The sequence below is a fragment of the Monodelphis domestica genome, chromosome 5 (assembly GCF_027887165.1).
Source record: "Monodelphis domestica isolate mMonDom1 chromosome 5, mMonDom1.pri, whole genome shotgun sequence".
NCBI classification, from domain to species: domain Eukaryota; kingdom Metazoa; phylum Chordata; class Mammalia; order Didelphimorphia; family Didelphidae; genus Monodelphis; species Monodelphis domestica.
The window spans coordinates 141480167-141486911 of NC_077231.1; positions in this window are offsets into that span (position 1 = coordinate 141480167).

Genomic DNA, 6745 nt, shown 5'->3' on the forward strand with positions numbered 1-6745 from the left:
CAAAGTCTTCTGTAATATTACCTTTCTTTTTTTATTCTCTACCTTTTAGCTTAGTACTTTGAAAAGGAAATAATATTTGGGAAGACCAAAATAATAAGAGTACATAATAATCTCTTCCTGGACATTCACCTCTTATTGTCAGAGGATGGATTGAGCATTTATTAAGTGCCTGACTTGCTCAAAACAGTGTTCTAAACTCTGGGTATACAAATAGAGAAGTAAATCTCTTTTCCCCAAAGGGCTCAATCTAATGAAGCTAACATATAAGGAAGGTTCCAACCACCAGGCAGAAGAAAAGGTCCTGTGGTCTCTTTGAGTGTACCAGAAAAGCAGATAATGATGTCTCTGATATTATTCCAATTATAAAAATCATAGTAGTTTCTGATATTAAACTCTTTGACGCTGCCAGTGTCTTTAGTAACAAGAATTTTGTTTTCTGGGGTTTTGGAAGCTGTGTTTTTTGCACCTGCAAAAACAATTGCCAGAATTCATCTCTACAGAGTTTGGTTTCCAAAATGGTTGTGGGCACTTGGCTTGCAAGTATTGTATTCCCAAGACTTTGGGGCTTGGATTCCTGGGTTTAGATATTAGAGTACAAGGGGAATGGTGGTGGCAGATTGACGTAACTAGCCAAGAGCTACTTTCTTCCCCAAGGTTCCTTGCTGCATCCACTAGCCTGACTTAGTTCCCCTGTTTGTAATGGCAATTAGGAATGGCTGACTCCTTTTCAGAAGTTGCTTCCCAGATGCTAGCTAACAAGGTAGGGATGAAAGCAGGACTAATGTTTGGGAGGGTCCCTATGCCATCTCCAGGGTTCTTGTTCTGATCTGCCTGCCTATTGGTGGCAGTTGAGTAATCAGTGCTAGTGATGAGGAAATGGGCCCCTTTTCCACAGAGATTTTTCCCTTTAATGTCTGAAAATAGGACTGATTTTTGTTTTGTTTTGGTGGAGGGGTCCTTGCTATTTCCAAGGCTCCTGGGTACTAGACTGTTTCCATCAGGTTCCAAGAGGAAATGTTGGTCAAGGAGGTATAAGTTTGACTTGTTCGGCACATGCTGCCTCTTCTTTCCTCCTCAGTGGCACAGTGCTTCACCTAGGCCTATTTGCCAGCCTTGTACATCTTTTTACCTTGCATTCACCCAGACAACCTATAATTGCTGTTAGTCATTTAATGTTCCTTCTCTTTTCTTCAGTAGTTTAATGAGACATGATCTAACAAACTTGGAAAATGGATATATCTAGTTTTTGTATAGCATATTTCAATATTTGGTTAGCTCTTAAGATCTATGTATACACAAAGGTAAAACAGTGAGTGCATTCTTGCCCGTCACAAATCTTTGCCCATTCCAGTCTCCCCCCTCCATTCAGCTATCAAAAATGATCTTCCTAAAGTATGTGTTTGACCAGATCACCCCCTCCTCCACATACACTCAAAACTCCAGTGGTTCCCAATCACCTCTAGGATCAAATACAAAGTACTCTGGTGTGCAAAGCCCTTCAAATATTGACCCTTCCAACTACCTTTACAGTCTCCAACCTTCTTTTCCATCATCCCCAGCTATATGTGCCCACACACTTTTATCCAGTGACACTGACCTAGCTGTCCAACAAGATACTCCATCTCCCAACTATTTTTTTCACTGGGGTATCCCCCATGCCTAGAATGTTCTCTCCATCTCTACCTCCTAACTTCCTTGACTTTCAAGTCTCGGCCAAAATCCCACCTCCAGAGAGCTTTTCCCCAATTCCCTTTAATTCTAATGCCTTCTAATGAATTATTATTTTCAGTTTATCTTTGTATATAGTTGTACATGGTTATTTGCATGTTGGTTCTCCCATTGGACTGAGTGCAGGGGCAATCTCTTGCCCTGACACATACCTGACACATAGCACTTAGTAAATGTTTATTGACTGTTGCTATATAAGCTGCTCTATTTCTCTGATTGGTACATTTTAATTACCCATCATCATAAAGCATTTAAGAACCTTCTATGTTTCAGACTTTAAGGTAGTAAGCCAATGACAATACAAAGACAGAAATGAAAGCAATCCTTATCTTCTAAAGAGCAATAAGCTAATGATTTTTAGACTCTCCCATCAGGGTGGTACAGGTTTGGTTTGGTTTTGGTTTTCCCACCAGATCTGCCTTTGAACTTCAAAGAGTAACCTTGAATATGGTCCTTTACTGAACCTTTTCTCAGTTGAGTTTTATAACTAGAATGGTTTTAGGGCAGTAGATGATCTACTCTTGAGGAGAAGTGACATCTCAAGGATAATAGATTTTGAGCCTTAGTTAATCAAAGAGATGTCAAGGGAAGTAGTTTGCAGAGAGTGTGAGCCAGAGTTCCTATGGCATCTTCAGGGTTTTTTTTTACTTCTTGTGACTCATTCCTTACCATCTTGGGATGAGGCTTTAAGAAAGATGTAAAGCCTCAATTCAATCCAGTCCCCAAGAAACCAATCAATATGTGGTTCTTCCTTTACTATGGGAGTAGCAGAATTATGCAATCCTGGGCCTCTGGAGCTCAAAAGTGGTCCTTTTCTGACTCCTTACTCGTGGAAAGACAAAATATCAGAGCCCCACCCAGCTTTCCTCCATAAAATGTATACTCCTGAGTGCAGACTTGTTTAGCTTTTTGGTTTTGTATCCAAAGTGTATAATACTGTTCCTAACACAGGTTTAATGGACCAATTATTCTTCATGTTATCAGGGCAACTGGATCCTGCTCCCATTTCCCTAAAATTGGATCAATGTCAGTTTAGCAGAATATTCTACCATAATCTCTTTCCTCATGATCTCATCCCTATCCACTTAAACCCTACCCCTCTACAGTTTATATCTCTGCCCTCCTATTCCATTGTACCCCATGTAAGGTGTCAACATGGAATATAGAAACCCCAAACTTGTAGCTTAGTAAGATCTGATGAACCTCAAGTTTTAGGACTAGCTTATAATTGGAGACCCCAAAGCTTATACTTCTTCCCTGTTCCAGTGAGAATGTTCCCTGAAGGGAATCCTAGGCTAGCAGTTTCAGACTGAATAATGGACCCTATGGTAAATAACCATTCTAGTTAAGTGGAACTAAACATATGCTAAGTACCCTTTTTTGTCTTAGGTAGTCTTCACTATTAATCAGAGACCCTTTCCCAAGAAGACCCATACCTGATGCTGGGACCATCCTTTAGTATCCATCATAAGCAGCCCCTTCCCTTACACCCTAACCTCTAGCTATGACTCTTTTCCCAAGCTTGATTGTATTCTGTCAGTATAGTTTGAACACTCACATTTCCTTGTAACCATTGTAATGTCAACCAATCATATTTCCCAGTCCCTCCATTTCCCAGGTGGTATATAGGTTCCCCAAATTCTTTTGTTCCTTGAGTTGACTATCTAGCATGGTTGCCTCTCCCAAGGGTGAGTGTCGAGAGCATCCAGAGTTCAATCCTCAGACTCTGTGGTTGTTAAGGCACAGCTCCGTGTGAAAGCCTACTATTACACTGAACCCCTTATTTTTCTGACTAAAAGTTCCATGTTTTTTCCAAGTCAACAAAGGCCTGCCCTGTTGTTAACAAATTGCCCTTTATCCTGGATTACTGCACTTTATTCTATCCATCTTCTGCAAATGTAATCCTGGCTCTACCTAGTAGACATTAGGTAATAACAACTAGCATTTATATAATGCTTTAAAGTTTGCAAGGAAGAAAGGCTTAAGAACTCTCATTAATGGAACTGGGTAGAGTCAAGATGGCTGCGTGGAGGCAGTGAAAGTTCAGACCTCTGAAAACCCTTGCTTACCAATTACAAACTAAATGCTCCCAGGGAAATAAAAATCAAACCTAACAACAAGACAGAGCCAAGGAAGCCTCCTGCTGGACTCAATAAGTATGCCCCCCAAAAGCCAGAATGTCAGAACACTTGGGTATAAGGGGAAGGGAGAAGGAAGGTCCCAGAACCCCCCAAGAGCTCTAAGCCTTCAGCAACAGCTGGAACCTCTGGTCAGGCAAAGGCACTGGTATGGAAGGAGTACCTTGCAGACAACGCTGTGACAGGCTCAGAGCATAAAACAGGTGGAGGGGAAGGAGTTAGAAAAGGAGCACATAGTGGGCAGCCTAGTTGTAGCAGCAGAGACCCTCCATATTGCTCCCCGCTTCCAGGAGGTTTTGCCCACAGGGCACATCTAGCCCAACCCATCAAAAGTCTTCAGAGGTCAGGGAAGCTCAAGCTCCAACACCCCTCCCCCGCAGACTGCTGGACTTTAATTCAATCAAAGCATCCAGAGACCAGGAAAGCTCAAGCTCCAATAACCCTCCCCCACAGACTGCACTGAGAGATTTGCTGGTAAAACTCTAAGAGGGAAGACTGACAGAAAAGCCCAAAACCAAAAAATAAATAAATAAAGAGACGAGCAAGAGCACAGGCAACTGAAGGGAGAAAAGAAGGGGTAAATATGAGCAAACAAAAAAAAAAGAAAAAATTACAATTGACAGCTTCTATACAGGCAATGAACAAAGAGCAAATGGAACAGAGGAGGAGGGAACACCAAGGAATAAAACAGAAAATCCAGCAAATTGGATACAGGCTTTGGAAGAACTCAAAATAAAATTCAAAACACAATTAAGAGAGGCTGAAGACAACTGGAAAAAGAATTTAAAAACTAAGATAAGTCACCTGGAAACAGAGGCACTTGAACTAAAACTAGAAAATAATGTCTTGAAAGCCAAAATCAACCAACTTGAAAATGAGTCAAAGGAGATGAAAGATAAGGCAAAGAAGATGAAAGATGACCTCCAAAGAAAATCAGACCAGAAGGACAAGGATGACCAAAAAACCAGGGATGAAATCCAGTCTTTAAGAACCAGAATACAACAACTAGAATCAAGTGACATCCACAAGGCAGCAGGACACTATAAAATAAAATCAAAAGAATGAAAAAATTGAGGAAAATATAAAACAGCTCATCCACAAAACAGAAGATTTAGAAAATTGTTCCAAGAGAGGCAACTTAAGAATCATTGGTCTACCAGAAGACCATGACAAAAGAAAAAGCCTGGACATAATACTACAAGAAATTATCCAAGAAAACTGCCCCAATATTCTAGAACAAGAGGGAAAAGTGGAGATTGAAAGAATCCACAGATCACCTCCTGTATTTAATCCCCAACTGACAACACCCAGTAATGTTATAGCCAAATTCAAGAACTATCAGACCAAGGAAAAAAATATTACAAGCTGCTAAGAACTCATTCAGATATCATGGAACCACAGTGAGGATAACATAGGATCTGGCTGCATCCACACTGAAAGACCAAAAGGCATGGAATATGATATTTCAGAAAGCTAGGGAACTAGGTCTACAACCAAGAATCAACTACCCAGCAAAACTGTGTAGCATCCCAAGCATATTCACATCTATGAAATATAAATGACTGTATGGCTACTGTGTCATCAAGCATAAGGTTATACCAATGAGGCTTGTGAATGTAACCTTGAACTGGCCATGTGGCCCTTGGCTAAGACAAACTCATTAACATGCTTGGACTCAATTCCCCGGGAAAGCACCACGGTTTGCAATCTACATGCCCAAAGGTGTTCCTTCTACCTTGCCACCCAATCTTAATTGTCTATACTTTGTGATGTGGTTACTCCGTGCTTGGGAGTACCGCCCAAGCAGGACAGGATTAAATTCAGAGGCAAACCCATGAACTTCCTCTTGGCCTTTCTCCCCTTCCATGGAGCTCCACTGGGCTCCTCAATGACTCTGTCTCTCTCCTCTTAACCTTCTCCTTCCCCGAGGCTGTAACCATCTCGGCCTGCATTTCCTATCTTAATCTCCTCCTCCACCTCATGTTCCTTTGTACTCATACTCTCCTATCAAAGGGAGTATCATAGGGTTTGCCTGCCCTATTCAAACACTGACTTGTCCGTGTCTTTCATTTCCACCCTGGTTCTCAGTTCCTACCTCTCCTCGGGTCCCATCACAAAGGTGAGCCCCTTCCCTTGTGGGACCCTGCTGGTCAGGGAAGTCCATTAAGGAAAACCCCACAAACAGACTATAATCTTACAGGGGAAAGTATGGTCATTTAACAAAATAGAAGAATTCCAAGCATTTGTAAAGAAAAGACAAGACCTAAACAGAAATTTTGATGCCCAAGCACAGAACTCAAGAGAATCACCAAAAGGTAATTAAAAAGAGGTAAAAAAGAAAAACAAAACAAACCAAAAAAAACCTTTTTTTTAAAGAGACCAAATAAGTTAAAATGATATGTATTACTATAAGAAGAGAGGTCACTGGTAACTCTTAAAAATTGTTATTATCACCCGGGCACATAGAAGAAGTACACTTAGAGGGAATAGTAACAAACTGCATAGGATGAAATGACAAGACATAAATATGTATATAGATATATGTATGCATAAATACATATATATGTGTACATATATATACAACTAGAGCTAAAAAATGAGGTTAATACTAAAAAGAATGGAAAAAGAAACTGAAGGGGGTAAATGTATATGTCACAAAGAAGCTCATGGCGGTAGAGGGGGAGAACATCAATACACTGGAAGGGTAAAGAGGTTGGATATTAGAAATACTCAACTCTTACGTGCATTGAAATTGACCCAAAGAGGGAAGAACAATCTAATCCATTGGGGGCAGAGAATTGATTTGTGCCCTATAGTGAAGTAGAAGGATAACAAACAGACTGGTGGGGAGGGAAACAGCACAAGGGAGAGAAAGGGTG